This window comes from Ochotona princeps, chromosome 7 (assembly GCF_030435755.1).
Source record: "Ochotona princeps isolate mOchPri1 chromosome 7, mOchPri1.hap1, whole genome shotgun sequence".
NCBI lineage: Eukaryota > Metazoa > Chordata > Mammalia > Lagomorpha > Ochotonidae > Ochotona > Ochotona princeps.
In genome coordinates, this window is record NC_080838.1 from 62,121,583 (window position 1) to 62,141,089 (window position 19,507).

General features: G+C 40.8%; 1 protein-coding gene across 2 annotated transcripts in view; it reads left to right on the forward strand.

The window, feature by feature from the left end:
* RASGEF1B (RasGEF domain family member 1B) overlaps positions 1-19,507 on the forward strand; it is a 559,731-nt gene that overhangs the window by 136,181 nt on the left and 404,043 nt on the right. The window lies entirely within an intron of this gene.

The window sequence follows — 19,507 nt, forward strand, 5'->3', positions numbered from 1 at the left end:
TACCTTCTGCTTACAGCCCATTAGTCCTCTCCTGTCATGTACTTAATAACCTTAATTGGTATTTTTCTGGTTTCAGGCTCAGGCTAAATAAGAATCTGTACGTAGAGATGATAATAAAAATATATGGATAACTGTGCCATCCTTGTTTTTAAAACCAAAAAAAATTGTGACTTGGGTGGTGCCCTTCATTGTAATAATTATGACTATCTCATACTATCTTGAGATGGCTCCTCCGGGAGCAGTTTTGTTTCATTTTCTTGTAACTATCACTCTGATGTGCTGAAAAGAAGCTTTATTGTCATTTGCATATTCTTAGAATTTACTGAATTTTAAGAAATGTGTGAGAAATAGCGTGTGTTGATATATTTAGGAATTTGGAGCTTGTTTGCCTGGTTGGAAATGCCAAGCATGGCTTACTGTACAAATCATTTATTTAGTGGAACTTTGTGTGTACTTAGTCCAAGGACTAGAGGACTTAAAGAGGTATTAGCTATGTTTCTTATGCACAAATGAGGAATCCATAAATGGAAGGAAACAACTGGGGACTGGAGTGCCCAACAGAACTGTGGAGCAAGTACATGGAACCACCAGATATGAGTCTGTGCCAATATGGAATACCGGTATTGTAGGTGGCAGGTGGTGGCTTTACCTGCTAAGCCACAGTGCTGGCCCCAGACCACTCCTATCTTGACCTTTAGAGATAACATGAAAGGAGCAGGAAGCAAGGCATGAATTCCTGGCTTCTGATTCAGAGGCTTTCTGCAGTTTGCTGGACTCTCCCTATCCGGGTGTAGGTGGGATGGTTTCAGTTAGCTTCACCCTCATGGAATGTGACTTAGCAGTAGGGTCAGGAGCCTTTCACATCATAGGTAGGGGTATATGATTTGGGGAGCTGTTCCGGAAGCTTAGCTTGCTCTCTCTCCATTTTCCTATTGAGTATATCTGCTGTCTGCCACTAAACCCAAACTGATAGAACAATTTGCCAGGCCTGCTGGCTAAGCTAGGATGGCAAGAAAGAGGCAGCTGGGTTTTGCTAGGCCTGATGCATTGGAGGATATTCAGACATGCTGTTGGTAGTAGGAGCCGGTAAGATGGCCTGTTAGGTCAGGTGGGTACACAAACCAGGTGGAGACTGAGTGCTGCAGAAGTTGGGGAAACTTCTTAGCATTAGGAGTTTTCATGGGGGTAAGGGCTGCTTTTGTTGTTCGCAGAGGTGGCTGGGTAAGAAGTTCTTCATGTAAAAATTCAGGGGTGAGGCAGAGAGCAGTGGTAAGCACAGCAGCAAGATTTAATGTGTTAGGGGATTGGTTGGAATGGATGGACAATACTCCAGATGGAATTTGAGAGAGACTGCCCAGTCATTTAGACTGGGTGGGTTAGGCAAGGTTACATAGTTTAATGGAGAGAACAGCCCTGCCAGCCAGCCAGCCAGCCAGCCAGGTAGACATCTCAGCTGAGGGAGCTGGGAGGGCTTTGAGTGGAGAACAATACACTTGTCAGACCGGGGGCATCTCAGGAAAAGGCTGCAAGCTCAGTGTGCATTCAGACTCAGGCTTAAGAGGCAGCAGGTCCATTTCTTCCCTGCATTTCTCATCCTCTCGACCTGCTTCTCTTGGACAAAGGGCTTGCTGGGTGTGAATTAAATGAAATTCCTCATGAGGTTTTATTACCTGATGTTATCAGATTGGGACATCCACTTGGCTCTGGGCAGAGAGCCTCCTCCTGGGTACCTTCCTTAGGAGAAGATTTTGTTACCCAGGGTTATCAGACTGGGCAGCCCACTTGGTGCTCAGCAGAAAACATATTCTTGGGGTGCTTTTCTTGGAAAAAGGTGGGGACCACCTATGAAGGTATTGGGGGTATGCACAGGACTTGGAGCTGCTTTTGAGTCTCCAAGGGGATGCTCCATTTCTCTCTACCAATGCTTTATTTCCTTAGCCCCTTTCATGCACTTGCGCTAATTTCTAACCTCCTACCTGACAGGTGAGATCTACCTTGGCATTAGTGCTTAAAACAGCAATAGCTTTGTAAGCTTTCACCCTGTTCCCTAGTATGCTTTTACTGTGCCAAAATATAAATTTTATCCCCAAATATTGTTGAAACACTAAGTGAACCTCTGTTAGTACGACTTTTGGTGCTATGTGATAATGAATAGGGAACCATAAAATTTGTTCGGGTCACCAGGTTCATCGTCAGCAAGTTCAAGATCTTAGCATGACATGGTCCTTTACAAATAGTGAAACAATAAAAAGAAATCCACAAATATGGGTGGTTTTCATTTTGTATGTCAATTACAGTGTTGGTTCATAGTTAAGCTAACAGATTAGGTTGTACATACCTAAACCTTTACCATTTATGTTCTTCTTACCTTGATTAGAATCTAGTTACTTAGCAAATGTCTGGCAGCTGAGTTCTCAGCCATCCAATGTAGTAAGACTACTTTAATAGTCTATGGGAAACAATTTTTATCATTGATATTCTGTTTATAAGGTACTAAGCTGTTATCTTTCACAGTATCTCTGATTTCCCACAAAGTTTCCTTCCTTTATAACCAGTATAGACTGGGATTTGTGAATTTAGTAATTTGAAGAAAACACTTAGTGAGATTATTAGAAAGAAGATGTATACTAGTCATAACTTTCCAGTTCAATTGCATTTTGAAATGTTTGAATTGTTCTGAAATATATTCAGAAATCATGAACAGAAGACTGAAGATGGTTGTGGATTTTCTGTTTGCATGCTTTCCTAAAATGGTTGAATTATTCACTAAATTGGGGGGTCATACCAGAAAGGCCAGATTTCCCACTGACATAGGTGTTCCTGCTGGCTGGGTCTGGATAATCCCTATCCCATTGAAAGGAACCATCATTATTTTTGTTTTTATCCAGCATTCTTTGGACTTGTCTTCTAGCTAGATTATTACTTAGACAATTAAAAAATTCAAAAAAAATAATCTTGCTTAGTTGATTAGGGTACAAAGGGTCAAAGGCTACAAGAAAGTGGGTAATACCATTGTTTCCACACTAATATCATCATTTTTTCCCTGTATCTGCAGTCAAGGGAGAAACAAAAGGAAAAGCCCCATCCAGCCTCCCACCCATCCCAGGTCCCCGATGTGAGGCACACTCTGAGGGTTCTGCTCAAGCAGTTTTGATAGTTCAACAATTGTGAATTGTTGCCAGTCTCACTGTTCCAATCGTGATGAAACCTATTCAGAATCCACTGGCTGACATAGTCTCTTCGTGGTTGGGGTTCTGAGATCAGACAATTAAAAAAATTTCAGCTAGACAATTTGTTTTCTGGGCCTCTGGCAGCTCTTTTAGCCAGATCACTTAAGCTTATCTATTTTTACCATGTTCCTAGGGAAGCCAGTTCTGCTATATTTCCTCCTCTTCTCTCCAGTGCATTGTTCTGTGCACTAACACCTGTATTGTCTCTTATCATCAAAAATGCTTTTTAGCAACAAAATGTGTGCCTGAAAAATTGACATAGGTCTGTACTGCCATTTTGGTAAAACAAAAACAAAATATATATATATATATACACACACACACACACACACATACAACAATGTGACTATTTAATATACATCAAGGAATTAAATTGATCCATTCAGTCATTTGTTTAGCAGATACTTGTTGAATACCTCATGCATGTCTGCTGCTTCTCAATCCTAAGGAAGTGAAGGTGCACAAGAGAGCAAAGTTCAGCTGCATTCTAGTGGTGGAACACGAAAAAACCAAAGTGCTGACATTTGTAAGAAAATGGAGATCATTATGCTAAGTGAAATAAATCAGACCCCAAGAGACAAATATCACATTTTCTCTTGTTTGTGATGGTTAGTATAGAGAATATAAAAGCTATATGGATGTCATATCATTTAGTATAGAGCTATAAATAGTGCTTCATTTTATTATACCATGTAAATGTCAATAGACTTACTTCATATGTAAAAAAGATCATAATTGGAGAGAGGGAAAGAGTGAGGATGCTTGGAGAACTAGTGAAGCTTGGTTGGTAATTGTGGGTGTTGGTTATGAGTGTGATCCCATGAAGAGCAATTCATTTACAGATTATGTGCACGTCTTGGAATATGTACTCTATTTCAATAAAAATATAAAAACAAAGAAAAAATATGCCCCAAATAAGTGCCTTATGTTGTCCTAAGGTAGTGAGAATACTGTGAGGAGCAGCAGTGCAGGGTCAGGTGGCAGGGTCGTGAGGATGCTATTCTAGATGGGCTGAGCAAGCAAAGCTCTTCTGAAAAGGTGACCTCCAGGCGGAGGCCTGAGTGTAGCAAGGGTGAGAGGCAGGTAGAGGTGTATTGGATGCTGTGCAAAAATTCTCAGGGGTGAGACAATGTTCTTTGGGTGTATTCCAGAGTGCTTAGAGGCTCCTGTGTCTGGAATGGGACAGCTGAAGTTAAATAAGCTCTTTAAGCTTCAAGTGGAATTTGAGATGTGCTTGAATTTTGGTAGCAAAGCATGTAAGACAGATTTGCTTATTAATGTGAAAGATGGCCTACCTTTGATCATGTATTTCTTTTTTTATTAATTATTTTGCATTATGTGACAGTTTCGTAGGCTCTGGGAATCCCCCCACCCCTCCCTCTCCCCTCCCCCTGGTGGATTCTCCCACCTTGATGCAGTATTACAGTTCAAATTCAATCAAGATTCTTTCCTTGCAAACACATACCAAGCATAGAGTCCAGCTACTTATTGTCCAGATGGGTTGAACAGTTTCTTGGGGAGACCATTTCTGGTCCGAAGTTAGAGCTGGTAGAATATCATCCCAGTCAATTAAGAGTCCCAATATAACATCAACAGCAATTTGCAATATTATGGAATTGACATGGTTTTGAGTAACCAGTATGTTTAAAAAAAAAAAAAAAAGCAAGTCCTAACCACAACCTATGATTAGCTCATTGACATTTCAATTTTAGTTTATGTACAGCACCAGCTGCTATATACCTTAAAATGGCTATAAGGTACCATTCAGCTGTCTCGTGTCTATTTCATTTTAGTATTTAGCCATTTGTTGTGTTGAAGTATAATTTTGCTGATCTTGGCAGATTTTAGGATAATCTAGACTGGTTTGTAACTCTAACAAGACATTTGTCGACATTTAAGGTGCAGAACATTTTTTTTGGAGGGGTGTGCAGGAAAATCCCCAACACCATGGTGAGGAGTAACTAATCTTTGTGTCCCACCCAGCGAGGCATGAGCCAATCCACGCCAGCTCTTTCCTGTCAGATTTCAAGCTCTACTTTCTGTTGTTTGTCTATTTATTTTAGTTTTTTTTAGTTTGTATGATTGTTTGTTTGCTGTGAGGGGTTTTCGAAGCGATCCCGATGGTCATTGAGAGGGAGGGTGGGGGTCCAGAGTTGGAGCCAGGCTCGTGATCATGTATTTCTATGCTGAACAGAGTAGCAGGCTCCAGGAGATGGCTCCTCAGTGGTGGATTCACTTCTGATAGCAACTGAAGGCTCTACTTGATAGCCGAGGTTCACAGAGCTTGACTTGCCCTGCCTGTGTTCACAGGCTCCAAGCACTCTGCCTCACCCCTGGGCTACCACTTTTCTGGAACAAGGGGTGCTGGTGGTGTAGCACATGGCTGTAACCTTGTGTGCAGTAGGCTTCTGATACATTTGTGACTTTTGCAATGTCCCTACCTGAGAGCTCACTTGAGTCTTCTGGGAGAACATGAGTTCCGGGATGACGTATATGGGATCTAATATGACTGTACACTCAGGGACACATTTGCATTGATTGGAACTAATGGTGGAAGTCCTGCTTCCTGGCATACTGTTCAAACCCCCTCCAGATATATGACTGGAATGGCCATCTAATTCAGTCATGTGCATCTGTTAGGAGGGATAATTTTGATAGACAAACTAATTTGTGACACTCCATTGGCTAAATGATGAAAGCATTCACTTTCTCATACTCCAGAGCACATCAGTAATTGCTTAACTGTTTGGCATTGCCATTCTCACAGTAACAACCATATTACTTTTTCTTATACTCCCACAATACTCCTTGATTCAACCACTGTTCTAGTCAAGAGGGTGGTCTACTATTGAGTGCTAACAAAGGTCTACTGATAAATATTTCCCTTGTCAAATGTTCATTTTTATCTTAAGTATAACATATTATTTTATCTTAAATATAAAATATTATTTTAGTATTGATTTGTTTCAATTTGTCTTTGGCGTGAATTCATCTCAAAATACTATAGCAATACAATTCAGAATGTTACCATGTCTCCTACTTCCTGGTCTGTTATGCACAGTACTGTAGGCATTCTGGCTTTCTTGTTTCCAGTTTTAGGTTTCTTTTCTTTTTAAAGGTTTATTTAATTTGAAAATGAGAGTTTGGGAGAGTGAGAGGAGACACAGATGTTCACAAACACCAGCATTAGGCCAGCCTGGAGCCGATAGACAGGAGTGTCATCCAGGTCTCACATGTGGTGAAAGGGACCCAAAGACTTGGGTCATCGTCCATTGTTTTCCCCATGTCATTAAGAGGAACCTGGATTGGAAGTGGAACATCTGGGACACAAACTGGTCCCCATATAGGATGCCAGTGTCAAAAGTGGTGGTTTTACCCACTGTGCCACAATCCTGACCCTCCAATCTTAGTTTTTGAACTTGCTGTGCCTTAACAGCCTTCCCTAACACAATTATGTTGCTCTGTCCCTCGTTGCCTTAAAATTCCTGCACAAAGGCCAGCTTACCCTGGAGGCCTTTCCTGACCATCTTATCTAAAGTAGGTATCTGACCCCTGTCCTACCCAAGGTCTGGCCCTCACCTCTTTTCTCTGCATTATTTTTGTCTATAGTCTGTGTCAGCCTCCAGCAGGCTACCTGTTTTCCTGGTTACTAGTTTATTGCCTCCCTCACTAGAACTAAGCTCTATGAAAGCAAAGGTGTTGTTTTGGTCACTGCTATAGTCCTAGTTTCTGGAACACTATTGTTCACAGAGGAAACTTTGAATGTTTTCAAAAGTAAGCTATTATGATTATTAACTGGTGAAGTCAAGACCGAGTTCTAGTATCTGTTAGTAATATATTCTCATCAAGTGAGCCATTTCCTATAAGGATAACAAGAAGGTAACATAGAGGTGACTTCCAGGGATGGCTGAAGAGCACAGTGTTTATAACACTGGCCAGGAAGCCTGTCCCCTATGTCAAAGTGCCTGGGTTGGATTACTAAATTTTTACTAATATGCACTCTGGGAGGCAATAGGTAATGGATCAGGTAATTGGGTACCTGCCATCCATACAAATTGGGTTTTGAGCTCCTGGCTTTGGTTTGGTGTAGCCTTAGCTCTCATAAGCATTTGGGGAGTGGACCAGCAGTTGGAAGTCCACTTGTCCCCCATTCCCAACATCTCCAAAATAAACAATAAAGTTCCAAGAAAAATTAAACAGCAATCTCTGTAGGTATGTATTTGGACAGGCCTATTTGCTTTGGCTGTTAGTGTGCTCTCTCTTAGGAAAGAGAAACGTGCAAGTGTCAGTCATTACAACCAACTGACTGCATTGGGGTGAGTCCCCAACCCTTGCTCCTCAAAGTGTGGTCTGTGATGAGCAGTTTTTGTATCACTCTGGAAATTCAGGATCAGGGCCCACCCAACCTACTTCATCAGGATCTGCACTTCAATGCAGGTGAGTCCTGTGTTCAATTCAAGTATGAGAAAGACAGTTCTTGAAATCTAACTCTGACCTATAATCAGAAGAGAACTCTGAAGATGGGTCACTCAAGTTGGTTTTAATAACCTTAGTAAAGAGGCCATTGTCAGTTCTTTACCATTTATTCTTCTGAAATTGAAAGTGGCTATAGATTTTGGGTCACTTAACCTCTCTGTCCTCCAGTGCCTCTTCTGTAGAAGGAGGCAGTTGATATCAGTGCATTTGTATGTTTTCATGTGGACACACCTGGAGTGTGCAGGGGCATGTTTGCAGTGTGCCTTCCAGGCCCAAGCTAGAACAACCATCTTTAGTTTCTTTTTTCTTTTGCATTTCCTACTGCTGTTTTTCTAGTGACTTTACAGTCACAAATGGGGAAATTGGCCTTTTTAGGAAAATGGTGCTCAGACTCTATTGCAGAGAGCCCTCCACTGCCCTGCAAAGAAAGCCAACTATTATGCTATTATTTTAAAATCATGGAAATCAAGACCTGGAAGGGGTCAGTTTGTCAGGCTCCTACAGTTAGTGGGGTAGAAGCTGAGTTTCCAACCCAGTTAGTCTGGCTTCTGAAAGAGGAGCTAGCAAAAGTACCGATACCTGCCAGAGAGAAACATCACGGAGGGCAGTTGTACACACTTCAGTGTGGTTCACTTGCAAGGGAATTGGATGAAATGCTGAATTTGGAGCTGAGTGATCCAGCTTCATTTATTCCTTTTGAAATTCCTATTTTAACCTTTTGTTATGCAAAACTGCCAATGTGATTTCTCAACACAAGAACTGTCCGGAATGATTAACAAGTTGCATTTATTATTCACTGCCACTACTAATGAGTAGAGTAACTTGAGATTGTTAAAATTGCTCTCAAACCACCTTCAGGCAATCATTAGCATGCATGTGAGAGGAGGCAGCAGACAAGGTAATTCCAGTGGCTTGGTGGGGGAGAAAGGAGAGGGAGGAGGAACCAAGATGTGTGTGTTTAACAGCTTTCCACGCTGGGCCTGTGCTCAGTATCTTACAAACATTATTTTTTTTAATCAGCACAACTCACTTGTGATGTTGTATCATGTCCTCCACTGCTAAAAAACAAAACCAGAGGAAAATCAAGGTTTAGCCCTGTTTTCTCTAAAAGTTAGAACCAGTTACCAACCCATGAAGGTAGGTTTAGCAGACCTCACAGCTCTTCTTTTACCCAGATTAGCACCTTGCATAAAATGTGTGTGTGTGTGTACAAGTGGTACCTTTTTAAATCTTAGAAATACAGATTTCAGTTCTATATATTCAGCATTAAAATGAACATTTCTCCTTTGCCATTCAAATGATTCCCCCAGTTCACATTAGCAGAAACAGTAGTGGAAAATTTTTAAAAGGGCAGATCACATGGTTTGTAAATACATCACTTATTGGAAAATTGGTTATCTTATCTGCTTATCTACTGCATATCTGTTTCTAGCAAATTATCTATTCACTGTATTTGAAGGAGGAGTTAGCTTTGCTTGGAGGTAACAGAAGCTGTAAATATGAACCTGAGCCCTAGCTTTCCTTAGCGGTGTTCCCCATGCCTTGTGTCTTTTGATCTTCTTCGGTAAACACACTCCACAGGAAATCTGCCCTGCATCTTCCTGCTCCTGCTTGAGAATTCTCCAAATGAAAGATGCACACTGATGTCATCCGGCTTGCCTCTCATTCCGACTAAGACATAAGAGACTTTCATCCAGTTAGGGCAGCCCAGGTGTTCCCAACAGGCAGAATACCTGGCCATATTTCCAGGTGGGTTGAGACTGAGCAAATGAAAGAAGCTCTCATCATTTAGAAACACACAGTGGTTTTTCTCATTCCGCAAGGCAGGGCGCTGGGCCTCTGCTTGTCACAGTGGGAGCTTAGGTGCTGGCTCTGTGCATGTCATAAAGTGGCTGTGGTTGCTTGAGTGAGCCGGCCTCAGACAGCATCAGAGAATTGGCATACAGCATGGCAGTCCCCTGTTCCCTGCTTAAGTGGCTTCTTCTCATTATGATCAAGGACTTCCTGAAAGTCTTTAGAACAGCTCATTCTTATGCTGCCTCTTCTTGTGGCTTTTCCCATCTGAGCATTTCCTGTTCTCATGTGGAGCATCATTTTTTGGAATATGAGGGGGTTGTCAAAGCTTACTGCACAGTCATTTTCATGGGATCCAGCCTGGCAGTGAGTGAAATGGGTGGACCAGGGTGGCCAATCGTGTCTCTGGCTTCCTTCCCTAGCCCAGCCCTCATCCAGTTCTTCCAGGCATTCTCCAGTGACAGCATTTTTTAGCTCCTGGAAGTAGCCAGCAAAACTCTGATGTAAAACGATTTGTCATTTTGATTCTGATCGAAATGAACCATTTGGTACAGTACATGAAAAAAATGTAAGTCTTCTCAGTGGATGAACAGGCTATTATCCATAGCAAAACGACCGTGTTGTATGTCTTTCTGAGAATTACTGATCACTGCCATGGCCCCAGCAGGAAGCTGCTAAACAGCTGTGGAGTTGTCCTGGCCTGGAAATAGATGGGAGCTTGCTTTTTTTTTTTTTTAAGCACTCTCAATTGGTGCCATGGTCTCCATTTTGGAAAGTGAAAACGAGCTCTTTGCTTGGACATCCTGAGGGTGAGAGGCAGCTACATAAATGGAGGAGACAGCCTGTGACTCCTGGGGCCAGCTACTGGAGTTGGGGAGGAATGATGGATCGCCTGCTCCGTCTGCTGCTGACAAAGCTTGCTCCTTGGAAACCTGTTTACCGGTGTAGGATGATTCATCAGCATTTCCCAGCTGCACCTGTGATGAGCCTTTGGAGAGGATGATCAGTGGCTTTTATGACTAACGGGTCTTGAGTTTGGCCAGAACATAAAACAGACTTTTATCATGACTTACTTCAGTATCCAGGCCCTGTGTCCAGCAAAGGTTGAGCTGGCATTTCTTGCTTCTTGGGTATTAAAAACTCAGACTCCAGGAGAGGAAATGGGACAATACATAAGGTCAGAAAGAGTTATTAGATGATTTTGAAAATGTAATGATTACAGTCCCACGAAATGCTTTAGGTTCTGGTACTCAGGGCCTACTGGCTTCATGGACAAGTGACCAACAGAGTCCTGTCCAGCTGGGTTTAGTGCTCTGCTGTCGGCTTCAGGAAGTTTTGATCCATTTTTCACAAGGGATCCTCCATCTTTATTTGGTATGAGGCTCCACGAATTCTGCAGCCAGTCATGCTTGTGGTTTAATCTTAAATGCCTGGTAGAATGGGAACTCCCACCTGTCTCCAGCTGGCTACCAGTTGAGTTGTTCCCACTTTCCACTCTTGTTCTGTTTCTGCTGTGTGGTAGGATGTATGTGTGTGGTGGTGGTGGTATTTGAGTAGAACACTGAAAGAAAGAACCTGATCCAATGTCATTCCTCACTTAGTTATCATATAATCCTGGGCCAGCAACTTAGTTCCCAAAGTCTTAGTTTGATGTTAAATTAAGTAATAAAATACTGGAATTGAACTCACCACCTCTACAGAAAAAATTAGAAAATTCTTTTTTTTTTAAATAATTTATTATTTTTTTGGAAAGGTAGATTTAGAGAGATAAGGAGAGACAGAGAAAGATCTTCCATCCACTGGTTCATTCCCTAAGTGGACATGGTGGGTGAAGCTGAGCTAATCCAAAGCCAGGAGCCAGGAGCCAGGAGCCAGGAGCTTCTGCCAGATCTTGCAGGTAGGTACAGTGTCCCAAGTCTTTGGGCCATCTTTTACTGCTTTCCCAGGTTACAAACAGGGAGCTGGATGGGAAGGGAGCAGCTGGGGCACAAACCAGTACTGTATGGGTTCCTGGTGATTATGAGGCTGGGACTTAGCTACTGAGCCATCATGTGAGGCCTAAACTTTAGAAAGTTCTGTACACAGTACAGGTAAGCACTCATTAAATGAGCCATCAATTTTACCTTTCACTAATTTCATTTAAAATTATATTTTAAAATCATTTCAAAATTTTACTGTAGGAATTATAAAAATATTAGAGAAACACTTTTTAAACAATATTTTAAAAACTTATTTTTGCTTGAAAGGCAGACTTACAGAGAGAGGATGAGAAACAGAGATCTTCCATCTGCTGGTTTATTCACCAAATACCTGCAAAGCCACAGCTGGGCCCGTCTGAAGCCAGGGGCTCAAAGCTTCCTCTGGGTTTCCCATGAGGGAACGGGAGCTGTGGCACTTGGGCCATCTTCCACTGCTTTCCCAGGCACATTAGCAGGGAGCTGGATTGAAAGTGGAGTAGCTAGGAGTTGAACCGGCATGCATATTGGATGCCAGCACGGTAGGTGGAGGCTTAATCTATTACATTCCATTGTCAGCCACTGAGAAACATTTCCTGTGTCCCAGATTCTTCCATTTACATTTTCACTTTATTGTGTATCTGTCTTTTTATCCAATTTGCTACTTATCCACCAATGTATCTTAGTTTCTGAGGCATTTTCAAGTAAATTGCAACCACAAGTATACTTCCCTTAAATATTTTAGCAGACAGATTATTAACTTGAGTTCAGTATTCACTTTTTTTCTGTTGAGGTAATAATGCACACTGTGAAATACCCAGCTCTCCAGTGTGTATTGACAGAAGTTAAAATATTCTGGGGCTTGTGCCATGGAGTAGCTGTCTGGGTCTCTTCCTGTGGCACTGGTGTCCCATTATGAGCACTGGTTCAAATCTTGGCTACTCCACTCTCAATACAGCTCTCTGCTGATGGCCTGAGAAGGCATCAGAAGATGGTCCAAGTCTTTGAGCCTCTGCATCCATGTGGGAGACCCAAAGGAAGTTCCAGGATCCTATGTTCAGTCCAACCCAAGCTCCAGCTATTGTGGCTATTTAGGGAGTGAACCTGCAAATGGAGATGTCTGTGATGCTGCCCTTCAAATAAGTAAATTTTGAAGAAAAATATTCTTGTATGTGTTTAACTCACATTCCTATGACATCACTGCCTTCACTTGGGCTGCTGTCACAAACCTTTGAACCGATGGCTTATATCCAATACACGCCCTTGAGGCCAGACCCCAAAGTCAGGGTACATAGTCCGAGCTCTGCTGAGTGTCCTCTCTATCCCGTTGCCAACTACAGACTCCTTGTACTGTGTGTGATGGGAGCAAAGGAAACTAGCTACCCCTCTACCCCTCTGATCTGATATGAGAGCCCTCATTTCATTCCTGAGTGTTCTACCTGCATGACCTAATTGTGTCCTAAATTGCCACCTCCAAATACCCTCACAAAGGGTCTCAGATTCAGTTCATTCAGTTCATGATGGCGACAAAACTTAATCATTAATCTCAGAAGCACCCTCATGCTTCTCCCTTGTCAGTCCTTTCGCCCTACACCCTGAGGCAACCCCTTGCCTATTTTTTAAACCACAGCTTGGTTTTGCCTGTTCCAGAAACTTGATGAAAGGTAATTATGAAGTTTGTTTCTTAAGTAAGCCTCAGCTCCTTTTTTCAACCCAGCATGTTTTTAAGACTCAACCTTGTTAGTGGGTGTTCGGTAGTTAATTTGTTTTTATTACTGAGAACAGTTCCACATATGACTATACCACGTATGTTAGACAATTCTCCTTTCAGTGAACACCTTGGCTGTTTATACATTTTGATTCTTTTGAATAAAACATCTATGAATAGTCCTGTAAGTTTCTCTTGGTTAAATTCGTGAATTGCAGAGTAGTTATGGATTTGGTTTTATGAGAAACTACCTTAAGCTGTCTCAAAATGACTGTACCTAATGGTATGCTGGTAAAAGCTTATTAACTGGCTCTCCAAAAAAACAAACAGAAAACCAGCCAACTAACCAAGAGACATCCCAGGAGCAAAGGGAGGGGAAGTGGTGATGGTGTGGATAAATGACCACATGCCAGGGCTAAATTGCCAGTTCTGTGGCATCAATTCTTCCACCACAGCCGATTTCAAGTTATTGATATGTGATCATTAAGAACTGAGGCGGGAAGAGAGATTCACAGCATTTCTTGTGAGGCAACGATAGCTGCGTCCTGCACGGCATTGATCGTACTGCTGCGTAGTCCTGGGAACAATCTATTGGAGTGTCATTGCTCATTGTCCTTGTCTGCATTTGGTGTTGGTCTTTTTGTTTTAATACTCTGAGAGTTACTAGTGATGGGAGTTTTCACTTCACATTTCTTTAGTGACTAAGTGTGGTGAACCATTTTTCATATGCTTGTTGGCCGTTTATATCATTTTTCTGGTGAAGGTTTATGAAGTCTTGTGCAATTTTTTAAATTGGGTATATTTGCCCACGGAAAAATTGTTTACCTCTAAATATTCAAGACATTCTCCTACTCTTCATTTAGCTTGACTTTTCATAATTTACACATTTATAATTAGTGTGTAATCCATTTTGCATTAGTATTTATATTTGGTATGAATAAAGGTTAATTTCTTTTAGCATGTGGGTTTCCAGTGTGTTATGGTAACATTCTTACGACTTTTTCTTTCCCATTTGATTATCATTGTCTAAAGTTAGTGATTCTATTTCTTGTTATTCTGTTACATTGATTTTCTTGTTAGCTATTATACCAGTTACACGTTGTCTTAATTACTAAAGTTAAATAGCTTATCGTGAAATCAAGTAGTCTAAAATTCCTAATATTTTCTTCTTTTTTAAAGGGATGCTTTGATTTTCTAGATCTGTAAATATATTTTAGTGTATATTCCATTAATTTGGGGCTTAATATGTAGCAGTTGTTTTTTTCCTTTTTGTAATAACCTGGTTATTTTTTGAAGTTACTTGTTCCTTTTACGCTTTAATATTTACAAATACTAAATACTCAGTGTGTAATTATCCAACTTTTTAGCAAAATGTTGTCAGTATTTCTTTGGTGCAAAGAGTAAATGGGAAAAAGAGGTCAAATGGTAAATGCCAGAAGGTTACTGGTAAGATTAGAATCATATTTTCTTTACGAAACGGTGCCTTCAAGTAGACTTCTAGTAGACTCTTGACATGCATGGGCTAAATCCTATGAATTGTTCCAGCAGACTTGAAGATCTTGAGCTTGCTTTTGAATCTTTAGTCCTTGGCCTGCCTGCAGTTTTTGCTGTCCTCATGTTCTGGCAGATGCTTCTTACATTTTCAGCAGTTCAGTATCCATTCCTGCGTTTGCTCTCATTTTATGAACAGCCCTCCAGTTTTTCCATAGGGAAGTTTGTCTTTCCTAACTGTCTTATTTAGTTGGGTGATGCTGTAGTTTGAATGTTTGTGCCTTTTCCAAAAGTCATGCAGAAACTTTATCTGCAGTGCAATATTATTTTGAAGTAAGGCCTTTGGGAGGTGATTCAAGGTGATTCAAGGGCAGCACCTGCATGAATGGGGTTAGTCCCTTGCTGAAGGGCTAGGGAGGACAAATTGACCCCCCCCCCGCCTTTTGCTTTCCGTCTGTTGATATCTTGTGGGGACAGGATTCAAGCCTCTATCCGAGAGACAAGGACTGGACCCTTACCAGACACCTAACCCGCCAGCATGTTGATCTTGGATTTCCCTATTCAGAATGGGCAGAGATTCATTTCTGCTGGTTATTAATGACCCAAATTCAGGTCTTTTGCTAGCACCCCAAGTAGATTAAGAGAGGCTGAATTCAGCACTGCCTGCCCCCACTTATTTTGACCCTAGCACCTGGGGTGGGTACTTGGTTCCAGAATTAGTCAGTGCATTTGAAATCATTCAAGTCAAGAACTCACAAAAACTGACCTCCAAGGAAAGATTTGCAAAGTTAGAATATTTATCTTCATGGATACTGTGATGCTGAAGCATTATGGCTATTCCAGATGTACCCAAATATCACGTCGCTGGCAAAACTAACATCTGGTCAATTTTGAGGAAGAATTGGACACTAGCCAAAGATTTTTTAGGTACATTGACCTGCTGTCATTGGAATGACTGCTAGAATGACCAGAAAGAAAAGACTTGGCCACTGTATCTGATCCTCTGCCTCTTACTGCAAATGGTTTGCTGTGAATGTGCAGGCAAGGTCTTTTCTGCAGAGTGTTATTACCTGGGTGAAGCTGACTTGTTCTACTCCACAAAATACAATGAAGTGATGTATACTTCCCTTTGGATTGCTACATATTACAATGAGTGATGAACTGTTTTTATTTTGCCCTCCTCATTTTCCATAATTAAGAATGAAAGTTATTTAGTGAACTGTATTGGCTGCTGAGCGTTTCCACATTTCCCAAGGTAATTGTTACTCAGAGTCAGGTCTTTATTGCCTGCATTTAAAGGTTTATTTTTCTTTTGTTGTGGTTCCTGGCTTCACTCTTGACAGGGTTGACAAATTAATAGGAATCAGGTACTAAAAGTATTCACAATTAGAGCAAAATGGTAATAAAGGTCACGTTCAAAGAAAGCATTCCTTAAAAAAAAAGTGCCTAAATCAAATGCACACTGTATGTGAATTGTTCTACGGTCTGCAAACTCTTTTCCATTATCTAATTTTATGTTTTTTTCTTTTTTGTCTATTGTTTAAAACAAGCACTAATCGCAAATGCTTAGCTTTACCATACCTCCTATCTGTGGTTGAACTAGATCTCTCTGATGTCAACGGACAGGAGTAATTACACCTGCTTTAGTCCCCTTCCCATTCGTTCCATTCAAAAAATATTTATTGAGAGCTTCATTTGCGTTTAAAGTTGGGAATGAAAATGTGCAAAAATTCTTCCCTTCGTGCAGTCAGTGTCTATTAAATGCGCGCAAGTGCACACACATACACAGAATGAGAGAGAGAAAACACAATATGATTGGTTCAATAGAAGAATGTTCAAAACATAGGGGAAGTTGTGATCAGTTCTGTCTTGAGAGGCAGAATGTGTAGTCTTTGGGAAAGAAGTGTGTTTTAAGAGATGAATAGGAGTTCTTGACAAGTTGGAGGTGGAAGGAGGAGCCTGTGCTAGGCAAGGCAGTTGCAAATCATCTTTCTCATTTTGGGAGCTACAGGGTCTGGTGTTTGAGGTGGGAGATGTGGACATCTAGGCTGGATGGTTATGTTGTGCAAGGCTGTGCATTGGAAATAGAAGGACTTATAAAAAGGGAAATGTCATGATGAGCATTATGTTTGGACAGGTTGCTCTGGAAACAACCCACGAACAGGTGTTACTTGCACATTTAAGGCAGCATGCCGTCAGCAGCCAACTCTGAATGATAAATTTTGTCTAGGAAGTCAGAAATAATTGAAACTCTCAGAAGATTACTTGACATAGTAACTTTCAGAAAACCTGGGTTTCCAGCCTGGTTCTCTTCTGTTGTCACTGAGTAAGTGTGTGACTTCAGCAAATTCATTTGATTTCTGTTGGCCTCAGATTCCTCATCTGACCAACTAGGCAGTTGAATGAAATCCCTGAAGTGCACTGCCATGCTAATATTTAATAGCTGTAAGCCAGTGGATCATTTTTCCTTCCCTACCTTATCTCTTATGACAGCTGAATGGGCCAGAATGATTTTTCTCCTGACCTGTACTATCAGTAAAGGATATGGTATGTTATATTCTCTTGAAATAGAAGAGTTTTCTTTGATTAATAAAGAATTATTGGGTCATTTTTAGGACACTGCCACTCCTAACAGGTAATTGTGCTTTGGCAATTCTTGAAAGTTTACTTGTTGGGTTCCAATGTCAAGTAGGAGTTTATGAATCTGTGAAGATTGAAGGCAGAAATCATGTTTTATTTATCTTTGTATCTACTCTATCCTTGGTGGGTTTTCTTTCTAAGGAAGTAACTTGTATGTATCTTTTAGGCCCTTTTAATTGGCTTTCTCCATACTCCTATTTTCTCTGAGTCTCTTTGTCTAGTTCTTCTGATTTGGGGGAATTCATTTTTGTGTATCTCAAAGCTTAGTAAAGGCAGTAAATAGTTCTTTCCTGTTACTGGAATAAGTTAAGAGCAGGCTGTTTTTACATAGTGGTTTTTATCCAAAGTGAGAATGATGTGGAGTAAAGCCAGTTGAACAATTTCCACCTCTGTGGAGTCGCAGAGCTTAAGTAACCACCCGTTGGCTCAGGAGTGACCCAGTACAAATACTCCCGGGACTGAAATACATGCGCTTTTTTTTCTTGTTCTGTGCGATAGTTTGTTCTAATGTAGCCCCTTGGCATTTGGATTAGGTTGTAGTTGTGGTCAGATTGAATCTTCTGACATTTATAGCACTACTTCTGATGCAACACACCTGACTTTTGATGTAAGTGATGCTTTTGTCCCACAATACCATTGCAAAATAGAGATGAGATACTGCACAAAGGCTGGAGATCTGAAGCTGTAAAGAATCCTAGGAGTTTTTTTTTTTTTCAAGAAAGCAGTTCTTTTAATAGGCACAAAAATAAAGTACATGTGAATAACAATAAGGGCTTTCTCTTGATTCCTTCTGAGAGGATGAAGCTCTTGAGAAGGGCTGCCACATGCTGGTATTTTGGCTGTCTGAATTTCTGCCAAAGGTCCTGTGGAGTAGTATACTCCTTGTGCGTGGATTTCCTCTTGACATCTGGAGAATGAATGGCTCGCATGCAGGTTTATGCATTCTCATTTTAGGAACTCCCTTTTTACTTCAGCCAGTTTCCTTTCATTTTCTTTTTTTAAAAATTTTAATATTATCATTTTATGATACAGTTTCATAAGGCCCTGGAATTTCTCTTACTCCCTCAGCCCCCCTCACTGAGTTCCTCTATGTTATTATTATAGTATAGTTCTTTATAAACAGTCATATGTCCATCATTGTGGGCATGGACAATAGCAGAGTCCAACATCCTATTGTTAAGATATGGCAAACTGTTTCGTTGGGAGTCTGTCTTTGTCTGGAAGTAGAGATGCATACTGCATTGTATCCTCACATCTGGATATGATAGTCTCCATTACCCAGTTACTATACATCCCCTTAAAAATGAAAAGCTACAATACAAAATCAACAACAGGGAGAAAAACAGAAATTTATAATGCCATGAAATTAAATAACATGCTGCTGGATATGATAGTCTCCATTAAAGAGTTACTGTACAACCCGTTAAATGAAAAGCAACAAAAATAAAATCAGCTACAGGAAGAAAAGAAGAAATGAAAAATTCCATGAAGTTAAGAAAACACTACTGAATGACTGCCTAGAAGATATTTTAAATCATTTTTTCACTCATTGAAGTGATAAAAGGACTACAGACACTCCTGTGATGTTTTTTTAAAACATGGTTGATTCTGTTTTCTCCAGGTTAGATACTGGAGTTCCCAGAACATCATTCTGCTGTGAAGATCACGTTCAGCGCTCTTCATGTTCATTTCAGGAGGGTTTATATAAGACTTCACGAAGAAAAAAAAAAATAAAACAGCTCCCTCCTCTTGCTTCTCATGCTGATTTGCATAATTTGCAAATGATTACCATAATTTAAAGTCATAATGAACAGAACCTTTTTCAGCCTCTGTGACTTTCTCATTGGTGTCTTTTCATCTTTTATTTTTTTCCCACTAAGTAACTTAATCCATGTTTCTTAATTACTTTTACTTGCCCTGTAGTTTCAAGAATGCGACAGATTTGTTTGTGGAAAATCCAATCTTTACTTTGCCCAATAGGAGGTATCTGTTTTTTCTGTCCATGCATCAGTAATTAGTTGGCTTAGGAATGGCTGGTTTCCTCATTATCCTAGGCTTTTGGGTATATATACTTCACAAAGACACAGGGAGATTGCCTTCTCTCATGGGTCATTCAAACAGGAGTATAGGATCCAGGTTACTTGTTCCAGAATCCCAGTTCTACCGCCTATTGGTTACACACATCTCAGTGCTTGCTTAGGCTCTGGGCCTCC